At 39.6% G+C, this 15,907-nt stretch overlaps 1 pseudogene; it reads right to left on the bottom strand.

The window, feature by feature from the left end:
• Positions 1-177: 177 nt before the first annotated feature.
• LOC140848286 (heterogeneous nuclear ribonucleoprotein D-like pseudogene) lies at positions 178-1,018 on the bottom strand (annotated as a pseudogene).
• Positions 1,019-15,907: the final 14,889 nt, after the last annotated feature.

Below are 15,907 nucleotides of genomic sequence, written 5' to 3'. Positions count from 1 at the left end.
TAGGCTCAGATAAGCCCTCGGTTGCCCAGGTAATTACACACCCCTGAGGAATGCCAGTTGATATGCAGATGCACTAAAGCCAGGTGAGATATTCTGGAAATATTACAGTTTTACCCACAGCCACTATAGTTTTTGATCACACTATACGCACTATTGTAATTTTCATATCCTTGATACTCAGTCCTTGGTTCCAGTGCTGGCCCTGACCTTGGCCTTGTCCCCTAGCACCACCTCATCCACCCGCTGCAGCACCTCTTCCTCCTTTTTGCAGCTGCTGATGCTGCCTATCACCTCTGTGAGTTGTGCATCTTTGATCTCACACTTCCCAGGGCCAATCTGTTGGTATCTGCTCCCTAACAGTTTCTTTACTGGCTCTTCATCTGTACATGTGAAAAAACAAAATCCTCTTCTTTCATTTGGTTTTGTATCCACGGAAAGTTCAATATTTTCAATCTCCCCAAAGGCTCCAAACTATTCTTCCCTTTGTTCTTCCGAAGTATCTGTGCTCAGTCCGCTCACAAACCCCTTTTTTGGGGGGTTCCTTCCCTTTTATAGCTTTGGCGCTTTTGGCATCTATCATTTGGCCATCCCATTGGTGTTCTTTTAGTTCCAAAACCTTATCAACACTAGCAGCATTTTTGAAAAGCACAAATGCAGATCCTCTTGGTCTTCCAGTGACTGGATCTGTTTTAACTGTACAGTCCACACCTTCCCCAAGGGGAGACAAATACTCGGTCAGATCTTTCTTGCTTGTATCCCAGCTCAAGCCATCCTGTGGATTCTTGCCCGCCTTCGGCTCAGATCCGTCTGCGTGCCCCTCCTCACAGCTGTGCTGTTCTCGTGCCCTGCGGTGGCGGAGCTGTGGGCTGGGCGGCGCGGGCCCAGTTCGAGTCCCAGCAGTGGAAGGGCGACAAAAGTAACCTTTAATTACAAAGAAAGTTGGGACAGAATGGCTAGTGTCCCACCAGCTGCCGCTGTGTGGGACAGTGAGTGGTTTCTTTCTGAAACACGCCGGAAGTTAATGTTGAGATAATAAATACAAACACTCAAAAACAAACCTGATGGACTGAAAATAAGTTGTAGTGCAGGTTAAAATGAGGGGAATGGCAGTCTGAAAAAGATCAGTTTTAAAGGGAGGCAGAACAAAAACAGTGTGAATTAGAGCTGACAGAGCTCAAAAGAAGGTGACTGGATACTCCATCTAAATCTTTCTTCCGGTTGGAATTGTTGGTGAGAATCTTTCCTCTTGACCCAGAAAATCAGTTTGCCAAGTCAGCAGTTTGTCTAATATATTTACACGTTTATCCAAAATGTGGTTTAGTAAAAATTGTTTATGTCATAATATTTACAGCTTCAGAAGCTTGAGCCACAGGGGAGACAAATCATTTGCTGGGAGATAAAAGGAGATAAATACTAGCTAACATCCCGGGAAGGAGGAGCCGGAGGGAGGGATGGGAGCTGAGATGCAGACATGGGAGAGACTCAAGCTGAGGGACTCAGAGGAGGACTCTGGGCGACACTGCAGGAACCTTAAAGCTGCGGGATCCTGGAGCGCCTCTGAAGGCTCTGCGAATTCATGCAAAATAGCAACATTTACAAAGAGTTAAGTGTTACCAATTTTAGTAAACCAATAACTTATGTAAGTTCAATATTTGCTGTGGCTGTGTATCAGATTGGGTGGAACTTGTTCTCACGAGATAGCCAAATACAGGAGATTTTCTGGATATTAGTATGATCAATAAAAGGTATTTCACATGACATATTTTTAAAGGGAGAGCAATTAACATAGCCTTAAAATTGCTATTTCCCTTTGAAAATGGGTAAATAAATTAGTCACTATACTCATAATGGACTGCTAATAAGCATTAAAAATCATATTTTCAAAAATAGTTGATATGGACACTCAAGATAAAATAGATAGGTGGTAAACAGCAAGATCCCAAACTGTGTATACAAAAATAAAATCCTATTTGATTCTTTTTGCTTCTGTGCTGTTGCCTCTGATTGGTGCAGAGGTTACCTCTATTGTTTACATGGTCTACTTCTATTCTGCTTAGGATCTTGGTTTAATAGTACTTCCTCCAGGGAGCCTTCCCTGACTTCCTGACTCCTCTGCCTGAGGGACCCCTGCTTTGTATTCATATTGTACCCTGTTCTTCCCTTATCCTAGGATTTATCATACTGCATTGCAATCATCTTTGTGTCCCCACTGGACTGTAAATTCTAAGTGGGCATGCCCCACTCATGGATATCTTATTTAGCACTGAATGCTGGGCACATTTGACAATAAATATTTATCAAATCAATAAATGAAAAATGAATATTGCAATGCAGAGGAAAGTGACTTCTCTCAAGCATTCTTGGGGGAGTGGAGGCTGATCTTTACATATGTGTGTTTGTGTGTATATATATATATGTCACATATATATTACATATGTATACATTACATCATATATATTACATATATAACACACACAGATGTATATATATATACATATATATGCACACACACACTGTGTTGTATCTTAGCTTCATGTTGCCCCTAGTATGGAGATCCCCCACTAAGGCAAGGAGAATAGGAATGTCAGCCTAAAATCTAACTTTCATGTCCTTTTCAGCCTGAATTGAATGGCCTCTGAAACATTTTTTGCCATGGGACCTCCAGTTTCCTAGAGCATCCCTTCATGAATCATTCTTGGAGCTCCTAAAGCACATATGTGCACTAGGTCATTTGTTGTCCTGCATCATCCTTGTCCTTGCATTTGTGGGTCTTGTCTCCCTTGTTGTATTTCCAGTATCTGGCAGAATACACTACAGAAGCAGAGGGGCAGTTAGTAAATCATCATTAGTGCTGGCGACCAGCTGATAGAGGCAGCCACCCACGGGAAGAGGCGGCCAGGGTGTGTGGAAGCAGAGCTGTGTGGTGACCTCTAGTGGCGTGGAAGAAAAATGGGAAACCTGAAAATCGCAACAGGAAAAAATAGACATCAGATTACACATTTTCCTTTCAGGCGTTTCCCCAATCTTCTTTATATTCTTACTGAAACACACATTCAAGATCACCATGAAAAATCCTACCTGTGAGATGTATCATGCAAATGTGTCCAACAAATCTACATAGTTCTTGAGAATTTTGAGTCTATGCCTAAAGTAAAACAAATACTTTTGAGACATTTAATCTAACACAGAAATCTTATCCCAACTTCTTGGTACTTTATGTCTTTAGGATATTATTCCTGCTGTCATTGGTCAGGGAGGATGAATTACAATGTTGGCAACTAGAAAAGTCAACTTGGATCTGTCAGCCTAGCTGGAACTCATTTCACCACCAGGAACCGCTTCTTTTTGCCAATCTCTTCTGGCCCAGTTATGTGGGGATCAGATTGTTCCTGAAGATGGCTGCATGCTATTCTGACCTGCCTGTGGGAATGTCTGGTTTTTATGTTTTGTACAGAGGACTGTGGAACAGGGGAGGGACAGGAAGGTTGAGCCACACTTGCTTGTGCTATTGGCCTCCTTGGGATCTTGCCACCTTAGGAATCTCCAGCTGCTTCCCAAGAGTGGTTTCACTTCTTTCTTGGACTTTTTTTTTTTTGTTATCTTCTCGCTTCAAAATTAAAATAAAATAAACACAAGTTTAGACAAATCTGACACTCAAAATAATGCTGTTAGAGAAGCAGAACAGACGTCATCATCCTTATTGTGTGCATGAGAAAGCTAAGGAGTGATAAGAGGTTGCAAATATATTACTGAATTTGATCTGGATCTTTGTGTTTTTTAAAATACTGATTTAATTGTCCATATTTAAAAGGAGGTATATTTTAATTAAACGTCAGGAGGGGATATGATTTACAAATTGGCCCTTCCGTAACAACAGGAAGATCAGCCATGAGGGAGCTTGTGTTTCCACATGGCAGTGGTCCACGGGAGCTGAACCCTGGCCATCCCTGAAGACACACAGGCTTTCTTGAATTAGCCAAGTCCTCCACCTTGAATGCTTGCAGTGGTTGGCTTAGACTACATTATACTCTGATAAAACCTCAAAACCTCAGGATCCAACAGTAACATTGGTTCATTTCTCACTCACATTACATTTAGTCTGTAATGGCTACAGGCTCTAGGATCCAGACGGATTTGCAATATGCTTGTTTTTGTTGTAGAGAGAAAAGAAAATGGCCAAATGTGGCAGTGACTTTGAATGCTTCTCTTCAGACCTGGTGTCTGCATTTTTGCTCACATTCTATTGGCCAAAGCAAATCACAGGCCAAGTTGACATAGACACAGCAAGGAAGCATACTTCCTCCCAAGGGAAGTCCTGCAAGCAGGTGGCAGTGGTGAGCACACGGGTAAGTAGACAATAACTGAGAACAATAACATAACCACCCACATTCATTTATACTTTCTGCCTAGGTCCTTTCTGCATTGGATTTGCAAGCTGAATTTAGATAGGAGAACTGTTCAAGGTCTTTCAGAGTCGAGATTTAATGTGGGTCCCCATTTCCTTTCTTTACAGTTACTACATGATGTGCTGTGTATTGGAAGTGTGCTTAATAATGCCCAGGAAGTCAGAAATCCTCGAGACTACGTGGTGAGTAGGCAGTGAATAACTGCTCCATTTTGCCTCTAGTTCCATTGTGTTATCCTCCTGGAGTCAGGCGTCATGCATGATCTTTCCAGTAAGGATAAATAAGCCCAGTTTGTCCTGTGTCTATTTAAGCATTCCACAAATAATTAGCACCTACCATGCGCTATGCCAAGTGCCAGAGAGAAGACCTTCAGTAAGTCAAGCTACCCTAGGAACTTACAGCTCACCTGAAGATAAGCAGGTAGGAAGGCAACCGGGTTCTGGAGTGCCCAGGGGCTTAGAACAGTGAGCAAAGGGCTCTGTGGGAGCACAAAAGAGCGCATCCTAACTCAAAGGGACTTCTGGAAAGACCTAGAGGTCGGGTAGCCAGGTCAAGGGAGACAAAAGTGCGTTTCCGGCAGAGAAAAAAATGTAAGTGACACTCTGAGTTTGAGAAAGTGTAGTTGTAGTTTGCAAAACAAAGTGTAAGGACACACACACAAATGTGCACATCTCTGCTTTTGAATGTCTAGTTAATCCAAATCCACTCTGCATTTACCTTTTGTAAACATGAATTTGACCCTTGTTCTTTGCATGAAGAAGTATTAGGGGAAGTACAGCCACAAAAGATACAGAATATATAGTAATTTCTTACATTTACTTTTTATTGAGTTGTAACACACACAGGTTTTAGGTGTGTAACTTCATGAATCAGTTGTACACACATACATACACGTGTGTGTGTGTGTGTGTTTGAAACCGCCACTCAGATCAAGACATAGAACATTCTCAACACTCCTGGTCATTTCTCTCCTTCCCAGTCATCAGACTGTACACAGAGAGCATGGATGATTGACCTAGGAGAAGAGGGAAAGTTTGTAGTGCTGTCAGGCTGGGTGAGTAGGCCCCAGGTTTTCTCTAAGCCTACCCTTGGGAATTGGAGACAGGGAAGCCACCTAGGCTATATCCTCTCAACTAAGTTCCAGGTTCCTGTAGTATCCAACTGGAGCCTTAGGAAAGATACCTTTTGCCCAGAATTCACCCTTTCCCTTTAGAGGTGGGCCCACAGTTGGTATATATCTTACTATTCAACCATTAATTTTGACCTTAGCTCATTAGCTCATACGGGAAACCTGATACAACTTGAACCCAGTGGATTCCCCTCTGGAGAGTATTTTTTTGAGAAACACAGATGACTGAGAGTTAGAAGTTAAGCACTTAGTAGTGATGGCATTCTCGGGTGGAAATCAACAAAAATTTCCTGCACTGCACCGAACCTCCTGGGTTCCCACCCTTTCTGACGCCTGGAGTCTGTGAGGTAGCCCAGTGTCCTTCCAATAAATTTCCTCATTCTCTGAAGCTATTTTGAAGTGGGTTTGGGATACTTGTAACCAAGACTCTTAATTAGGATAGGCCTTGATGTGTCTAATTACGGAATCATTAACAGAATGAAGTAAAGGCTGAGGCTGAGCTGAACTGGCTGGGGACCAAGATAGGCGGCTCTACAAGTTTCTGTGACAGGATTGAAGAGGGCAGTGACGGCACTCCCCAAGCCATTGCAGATCATTTGGCTTCAAATGACTAACGGGCCCTTTTGTGCGCAGCTAATCATGTGGGGCTGCTTGGCACCATCCGAATATTCATGCCTCTAGTCCTGCCACGACGCTCCCATAAGGGACGTGTGAGCCAGCACTCTGTCTTTTAGACAAACCCTGCTGGTTTTCTTTTACTATCTGTCTAGTGTAGAAGGGATTCAATTACCCTTTACCCTTAAAAATGTGCCGAAGGATGGTGCTGGTCTTCTGTGCTTTGGAGCAAACTCATATTGCACGAATCTGTTTCTCATTTACGTGGTTCAGCCAAAACGCCAAGGTTGTTTTTTTCCCTTCATAGATTGTGACAGTACAGAAGGCTGGCATCCTTTTGTTTTATTTCATTCTGTTCAGACCTTGGACATGGGGGGAATAGAGAAGAAATTACTGGAAAACTTAGATGTCTATCTTTATAGGACAAAAGGTCTCAGAATAAGAAATGATGGAAGAAGGCATTTTCAAATACTTAAGTTGATTTCTATGTTACTAGCCTCATACTCTATTAGCCAGAATGATGTAATAAATGAGTCGTATGATAATGTCTCTAATGCACTACCTTCAATACAAATATTGTGATAGATACTAGATATAGTTTAAAAAGAACATCCAGGAAAAAACTATGCAATAAGAAAGAAAACAAGGTTTCAGTAATGTAATATTTCAATAGCTTCAGTAACAATTCAGGGACTTATCTGTTCAAATTTTATAGATGATGCCACAAAATGCCATAAGTAGTTAAAATATTAGAACCTAGAAATAACCTAAAATTTACTCCTCAGAAAGATGCAAGACTGTCATTGAGACAGCTGTTTGATATCATTACTTATCTGAGAATATTAAAGCACAGAATAAATGTCTCACTTTGATAATATGTATTACTTAGTAAAGAAACATTTCTTTGGCTCTATACAGTCTTCGCCTTGGGTGAGCAGGGCTGAGGAGGTACCTACGTACATCCCTCACAGAGGGACTCAAACACAGACTGTGGTTTGAGCTGGTTCTTTCTCAGGAGGCCCAGGAGAGACTGCCCCCTAAGGCTTTTTCCTAGATCCCCTGAGCTACTCTTTTCTTCCATTTGTTTTTTTTGGTTTCTGTTAGCCAGCACTGATTTATTTTGCTTGCAGTCATGTGACTAACTAATACAGGAAAAGGTATACATAATCAGAGAAAAGTAGTCCAAAATTCAGAATCTGAGGCAATACCACTCCTGGGGACCAGACCACACAGATACAGCCTAGGTCTCTAACCGAAGCATCAGTGTCTTTGTGGCATCTCTACCTCTGTGTTGGGAGAAGACTAAGGAGACAGCCTGGGAAGCCCTTCTCTCTGCGGAAGTTGTGCTTCTGCTTTTGTTATGTAATCTTGGGAAGAAGCCCGACTGGTTACTTGTAGCTACTGGGGAGGCCAGCAGTGCCTTAAGAGTGTGACTTGAAAGCAAGTGCGTGGTGCCAGGACCTTGTAACACATCCTTCAGCTTTACCAAATGATGCTCCAGTGCAAAGATTTGGTATATCTCCCTGGCTTTGAGGCAATGGCTCTACGTCTTTTTTTAAGCTCATATCACTCATCCGTTCAATCCTTCTTCAGTTTTGTTCAATCCAGGAGATTCGATTAACTTTTACTTTCTGTAGTTGGTATTAAGGAACGAAGGGTATATATGCCTTCAGCATACACTTTCCCATTCAAGGAATGCCTGGATTGTAGCTATAAATACAGATTGCCAAAGGGTTTCCAGCTTACCCCGTGTTCCCTGCAGATGACACTTTAATGATGTCTAGGCGATAGCTGGCAGTTTGATAACATGTATTGAAAACCATTCAGTTTTGCACATTTCTTGAACCAGGTGTTTCATTTCCAAGACCTAATTTTAATGTTATAATGTTGGAGGAGTTCAAAGAATTAGCTACAAGAATAATAGAAAGATTTTAAAACAACCTAAATAGGCAGTAATAAATAAACATTTAAATAAATTTTAGTGAAATATTAAATGGCCAATAAAAATAATGTGATAGAAGGACAGTTAATGACATGGAAAGATATTCAAATATACTGTTAAGAAATACAAGTTACAAACTAGTATATATAGTATGTAGAAATTACATAATAGTATACAAAAGTTTGATATACTCTAAAAAATGATGAATTGCAAAATAAGTGTCCTGTATTATTCTTTTGTGGAAAATTACCTACTTTTATGTGTTGTGGGGAACCTGTATATAATTACATAGAAATAAAACTGAAAAGAATATACTCTCAAATAATGAGAATTTTCTTCTTGTTTGGCTTCTTAAGTATTCTACCATGAGAATATGTTGCTGTTCACTAATAAGAAAAATCAGATACAGTTACATTATTTGAAGAATGGATAGAAGAATTTCAAAACAAATATATCCTTTTTGATTTTGGAAGATCCTTTTTTTTTTCTAGGATAAAAAGTTGTTAACGTTTGTTCTGTGTTTTGATCACTAGAGGTCGCCAGAGTCATAAGGATTACCAGAAATTTTTTTTCCGTTTTTAATCCGAGGGATGTTTCTGGTCTCTCTTATTAGGCAGGTTTGAAGCATTTACTGGAAGACCTCTTGCTGCCTAGTCTTAAGGAGAGTAAACTGTTTGGACTAGTTTTTTTTAACATTAAATATTCCCTGAAACAGACAGCCATCTATCTATGGGACTATTCAAAACAGTTGGGTGTTTCTGGAGAATGTGATTTATTTCCTCCTCTGATACCAAAGGGCCTGTTGGCTGATACCTGCTGAATGTGAGTTCTGAGCAATGTTGTTGAGACAGGACCACAGAACCCCCAGCAGCAGCTCACACTGCCTCAAACGGAACAGCCTGGACCATTTCAGGGAAAAAACGCTGTGCCTTTACTGGTAGCATGTGTGGTATATGAGGCCTTAAATGAAGCAGAACATTCAAGAACACCCATTGCATCTTTTGAATAACAGACCACACTACTTTTGCATGCGTTTCTTGAATTCAACAGAAACCCAAATCCCCAGACCCTACAATTACGGAAACACAGGCAAGATTCAAAAACCAGATTGGAATTCTACGAACATTCAAAGAAACAGTCTCATTGCGAGGGGTTCATCAAAGCGAAGAACGACGAAGTAACTAATTTCAATGTCTTTAGAATCTCCCATTTCAAGGAGGTATAGTTCATGTTAAAAGATGAGTTTTCCATAATTAAACAGGATGCAGCATGTGGAAGGTGTCTTTGGTAGGAGTTACATACTGTGCTGTAAGAGGGAGTCTCACATTTTCAAAGTTTTAATTACCAGACGGAAATCAGTTACCTGGTCATGTAGATGAATCTGTGGTGGAGTCAGTCTCCCAGGGAAACGAGCACGCCATTGTTTTCCGGAAGAGCTCCCAGGGCTTCGACGACTGACAAATCCAAGGTTAAGGTTTTCGTACAAGCAATAAACTAAGAGACTTTAAGCCAATATCAACGTGACACAGTTTGCATTCAGGCTTGTTCCTTACTCAGTGTACTTCATTCGACTTTGATCTTGGTTAACTTTGAAGTATCCAAGGTTCCCACTTTCCATAAGTTTTTTTTTTTAAGTTAAATACGACAGGCGGGCAAAGGAACTCTAAACCTTAAAAGAAGTGAAAACAACTAGACACAGTCAGTTATATATTTTTACTACTTTGTTTAAAGTAGCACATTGCTCTACTTCAAACACTTCACATCACTGAGTTATTTATTAAGTTGTAAATAAAAGTCATATTTTCTACTATATCTTAGTAGACACTTTTGAAAACATGTTGCTGGGAACCTGTTGTATGATTCTTGTGAAAAGGTAAGTTAAATAAAAAACTATAGATTATAGTGAGTGATGTCCTGAAACTATTACTATGAAATAGCTATTAACTTAAAGGAAACATTTATATAAGGATTCTAATATTGGAGATCTTATACTGAAAATGGTTCTTTTTTAGAATTTCACAGACTCTGTATTCTAAAATTTACTAGAAACTTGGGTTGGTATTTGTATTTATAAAGTAATTCAGACCCATATCTCAAACACTCATTCATTTTATTTCATTTTATTATGCTTTAGATTTATGGAACTATTTCTCTCACTATTATAAAGGCAATTTTATTTAATAATGAAGTACATATACACAATCACACACACATACTTATGCATGTATGTATGAACTTACTTGGCACAAAAACAGAATTAGTGATGTATTTATAAAATTTATCTGAGAAGATATTAAAAGAGAACATTCCTTTTTTAGAGATTTTAAATTCAGCCCACCCAGGTACCATTTATCTCTTTTGTGATAACTCACGCACTTAGTCATCCTCCTTTATCTAAATTGCAAAGTAGAACTTCCCTCTATTAAAGAAAATAGCAAATTTATGTTATACCAGGTCGTGGACAGAGTGTCCTGGGGGCAGTTCATGGCCTGGGTAGCAAAAATTGTGAGTTACCTTTCAGGACATCGAGAAGGGCTAAATTCTCTTTCGGGTAAGTCTGATCCTGTCAAAGTACAAATCCAATATAGTTATTGGACATAATCTGAAGAATGATGTACATAAGAACTTGGAACAATTGAGTTACTCATGGGCTTGAGGAACATTTTGGAGAGGAATAAAAACTCTTCATATGTCTGGAGACAAGAGGTTTCATTCCTGCATCAGTTCTTTACCTTCCCATGGACATCTGAAGGAAAGCAGAAAGGAATTTATTTACTTGTCTGTAATTGCGAAGTTTAGGGAAGAAACTCTAAAGAAGAGAATTTAGAGAGGTAGTGTTGATGTGGGTAAAAATTTGTAAACCTCTCTACTGATTCTCCTAGATGGAAATTGTTGCTACAGAATGAGATATATGGTAGATGCCAAGGCCCCCATGGCTTTGACTGTGTTCCCTGGGATGACCCGGGGGCCTCCTTACTAGACTGGAATGTCAGAAGCTGCACAGGGCAGGCATTGGACACTCAGCTTGAATCCTAAAGCTGTGTGATCCTGTACAAGTTCTTTAACTTATTTGAATCGCAATTTCATTACCTGTAAAATGGAGATAATGCATGCTTTGGAAGACTGTTGTAAAGATTAAGGGAGCATCTAAATATAGAGCTCTAACATAATGTCTAGCTTGGAACAAATGTTTACTAAAAGTCTGTTTCCTTTCACAGAAAGTTAATGACTCAATATTTGTCCAAGTACTTTGTAAACTACAAAGTGCTAATCAAATATCAGTCATCATTAATATTATTTTTAACCAGTATTTTATATATACTTAGCTCCTTTTGGGAACTTCAACAAATATGTGGCCTATAAATGAGGTAGGAATTCTACTAGATAGTTCAAAGCCAAATTTGAGGAAGCATCCATTTCCTCTCAAGAAAAAAATCACATAATTTAACAAAGATCTAACTTCATTATTTGGAATAACTGTCATTTTTCTTCTGAACACCAAAATGCTCCACAGGTAGGTAAGAAAATACATAGGATGGGGTTAGAAAAATGGACAGTGGCCACTCTACCCCGTGCGTGATGGAATACGGTCTGTGATCCTACTTTAAAGGATGGAGAGCCATTTGAAAATGTTTACTGTGAAAGACACAATTATTTGACACCTACAATTTAGCAAATACCACTAAGTAGGTCTGGAAAAGGCTGATCATTTTGAGCTGAAGATGCACTTTCGAGAAGCTGGACGCCGTTCTGGACCCATGTATGTGTAGGAAAAGCTTAAATTGTGCAGCCTGAGTTGTAAGTCCATCCTGGCAAAAGCGGACTGCACTTGAGGGAAGACCCTGAGAATTTAGTGCCCTGAGAGAAATATTATGGGGTACCTGGGAGGTTAGCACGGAAAATAGAAACTGAGTGTGTGAGCCACTAGAGGCCAGAATCCCTTCAGGCCCTGTCTGTGAGCAGGAAGCAATTGGAATTCATTAAGTCCAAGTTAATACTCCGTGGGGATGTTTCTTCATAAATCAGGGTCCTAATGTACAGTGACTTATTCATAGTTTTAGAAGATATCTTGGAAGAATCAAGGTCGTAAGTCAATCTGATGTGCAGTTACTAGGCAATGAGTCACGGGAGAAGAAGCAGAATGAAGCCCGAGAGAACTTGCTCTGGAGTTGAACCAGCCCGTCACTGCCCCTTACTTTGTGACTTTCTCAACTTGCTCAAATTACAAACTTCAATTTCTTCATCTAGAAGATGGAGATAATAATAAATACATTTGCAGCATGTGTGTGAGGATTAAATGAGAAGATGTACGTAATGATGTTCAACTAACACTGTGTCCAACAAATAATAACTAACTAACTATGAATAATATTATTAATAAGATATACATAAAAATATTCTATCAGAAGAATATGGACCTCCAACCACGGGCCCTTTGTGGAAATAATACTAGGAATGCAGGGGCTGTCCTGAAGAATGTTCTGTCCTAATTTTAACTGAGAATGAAAAATGACTGCTTAGATAACAAGAACCAAAAAAAAAGGGGGGAATTTTATTGTAATATGTTCTTCGAATGTCTCTTCAAATAATAGTGACATTAGATTAAGCAGAGACAGCCATAACCTAGAAGATGCATTTCTTAAACTGTGCAAATTGTCTTTGTGTCCACACAACTTAAAACATACTGCTTGTTTTTAGCTCTAGAGAAGGCTTCATTTAAAAATGTATTTATTTGATTAGATACTAGTTGCTAGAGAAGCTGCACTACAAATGCTCTATTCTGATAAATATCTGTACAATACATTGAAATGTAGACTTGATCTGCTTTTAGTTCTGTTTGGTAACTCAATAGATAGCCTAGAATTGATGTGGGAATTTTACCAGATAATCCAAAGCTAAGTTTAAGATACCATCCATTTTCTCCCCAAGAAAAATTTTAAAATAATTAACAACTTCTTGATATTTTGTTAATAATCTTTGCAACAACTACCATCTGCCTTCCTCCGAACACCAAAATGTTCTAATGCACGTAACTGTTGAAAGACATGCGTAAATGATGCATCATCTCCAGTGAGTTACTTTTCCTCATTATAGACACTGTACTCTGGTGCTGTCTGTGTGGCTTCTGGCTCAGATCTACCAAATCGATGGTGAATCTACCCTGGAGGATAGACTTCCTAAAAGAAGGCAAAACAAAACCCCAACTCGAGTGAATGTTCTGAGAGGGGTGGAAGAAGGAATGAGTTTCGCTCAGGGAAGACTGTCCTGAGCTGAGGTTTATACCTGCCATCTCAGAATCTTCTTAGATGGCTCATTGATGTGGTCATTAAAGGCCATGTCTTGCCGCAGACAGCAGGTATAATTTGTCCTGGTGATTTTTTCATAAAAATATAACTTTTTTGGTACGCAAAATGTTGCCGTTAGAGTGTTAAATAATGCAGTCATAAAACAATGCCTATTGCTGAAAAAAATCTAATCATGATCAGTGCTTCCAAGAATAACAAATCCATTCTGGCAAAGTTGAGCAGGGATGAGAGTTGATTGAAAATCAAGCCAGGGAAGACAGTCTAGGAGGGAGATGAACAAAGTTTGCATGGAGACAGTAGCAGTGGGTCTGGAAAGCAGAGGGAGGTATAAAAGTAAGGGGGTAGAGTGTATGGGAGAGGTGAGAAAGAGGAAATAGTCTCAGATGACCCTCAGGTTTCTGGATTGGTAGACAGTAAGAATGGTGAGAGCTATTTCATGAGATGGGAAAGAACAGAACAAGTACGGAGGGAAAGGTGATGTGTTTGCATTGAATGGCTGAATCCTCAGCTCTAACCAGTAAGAAAGAGGATAGTAAATAGATTAAATAGGTATTAAATGCTAGAGGGGCATTTAAAATAAAAGGCAATCAACTATAGAGCATTATACATCAAGAACATTTCATATTATAAATAGACATATTCCAGTCATGTCATGGATCTACATTTTGTGAGTCAATAAAATTTAAATTGATAATACTATTCATTAGTACAGTAGATTTGGAAAACAATATGCAAATATCAAAGCCTTGAAAATATTAATATATTTTTTATTATGGTATCATTGATACACAATCTTATGAAGGTTTCACATGAGCAACATTGTGGTTATTACATTCACCCATATTATGAAGTCCCCCCCATACCCCACTGCAGTCACTGTCCATCAGCGTAGTAAGATGCTATAGAATCACTACTTGTCTTCTCTGTGCTGTGCTGCCTTCCCCATGACCCCCCTACATTATGTGTGCTCATGATAATGCTCCTTAATCCCCTTCTGCCTCCCTCCCTACCCACCCTCTCTACCCCCTTCCTGTTGGTAACAGGCTAGTCCCTTCTTGGAGTCTGTGAGTCTGCTGCTGTTTTGTTCCTTCAGTTTTGCTTTATTGTTATACTCTACAAATGAGGGAAATCATTTGGTACTTGTCTTTCTCTCCACCTGGCTTATTTCACTGAGCATAATACCCTCTAGCTCCATCTATGTTGTTGCCTACCAATGGTAGGATTTGTTTTCTTCTTATGGCTGAATAATATCCATTGTGTATATGTACCACCTCTTCTTTTCCATTCATCTACTGATGGACACTTACGTTGCTTCCATATCTTGGTTATTGTAAATAGTGCTGCAGTAAACATAGGGGTGCATATGTCTTTTTGAATCTGGGAACTTGTATTCTTTGGGTAAATTCCTAGGAGTGGAATTCCTGGGTCAAATGGTATTTCTATTTTTAGTTGTTGGAGGAACCTCCATATTGCTTTCCATGAAAATATTAATATTTTTATTGAATAATTTTACTTCTAAGAGTCTGTTCTAAGAAACTAATCACAAATATATAGACAATGTGGAAAAAGATAAATGCTGCAATAATTAAAGGAGCAAAAAGTTGAGATCAACCTAAAAATCCAAAAATAGGATAATAAAACAAACCATTATATATCTAGTAAAAAACATTAAAAATAGTTCTCTTAGAAAATCTTCAAAATGTGGATGCATTAATTTTCTCTTGCTACACAACAAATCACACCAAAGCATATTAACTTAAAATAACAAACATATATAATCTAACCCAATTTCTCAGGATTAGGAATCTGGGAGTGGATTATTTGGTGTTTCTGACTCAGGATGCCTCGTGAGATTTCAGTTGGGCTGCTGGCTTGACTGGGGCTTGAGAAAATGATATCTTCTGATTTATATGTTTAAAAGATAAGGCGCTTTGTGAGAAAAGGTGGATTGGGGAGAGGAGGAGGAGAAAGTAGCCGGGAGCAGTTAGCAGTCTCTGGTGAAAAGTGTGGAAATCAACCAGTCTCAACGGGCAGTACATTGTTCACCAAGTCTTGACTGGGGCTTCTCAAGGCTTGACTGGGGCTGGAGAAGCCATTTCCAGTCACAGGCACAGTTATCAGCAGACCTTCTGGCTGGTGGTTGGAGGCTTCAATTCCTCAGCATGTGGATGCCGTCCAAAGGCTGCTTACAGTATGGAAGCTTACTTTCCCCAGAGAAAGAAAGCAATGAGAGAGAGAGAGAGAGAGACAGAGAGAGAGAGAGAGAGAGAGAGAGAGAGAGAGAGAGAGAGAGAGAGAGAGAAAGAACAAGAACCAGCTCAATATGGAAGCTGAAGCCACATGTAACCTAATCTTAGAAGTGACATTCTGGCATATGCTACTAATCGCACAGACCAATCCTGATACAGTATGAGAGAGGATTACACAAAGGTGTGAACACTGGGAGGTAGGGACAATTGAGGGACATCTTGGATGCTGGCTATCACAGTAAGACAAGGTTGATGATAAA

Source organism: Manis javanica, chromosome 3 (assembly GCF_040802235.1).
Source record: "Manis javanica isolate MJ-LG chromosome 3, MJ_LKY, whole genome shotgun sequence".
NCBI lineage: Eukaryota > Metazoa > Chordata > Mammalia > Pholidota > Manidae > Manis > Manis javanica.
The sequence above is the reverse complement of the archived record's forward strand: the minus strand, read 5'-3'. Positions and strand labels throughout refer to the sequence as shown.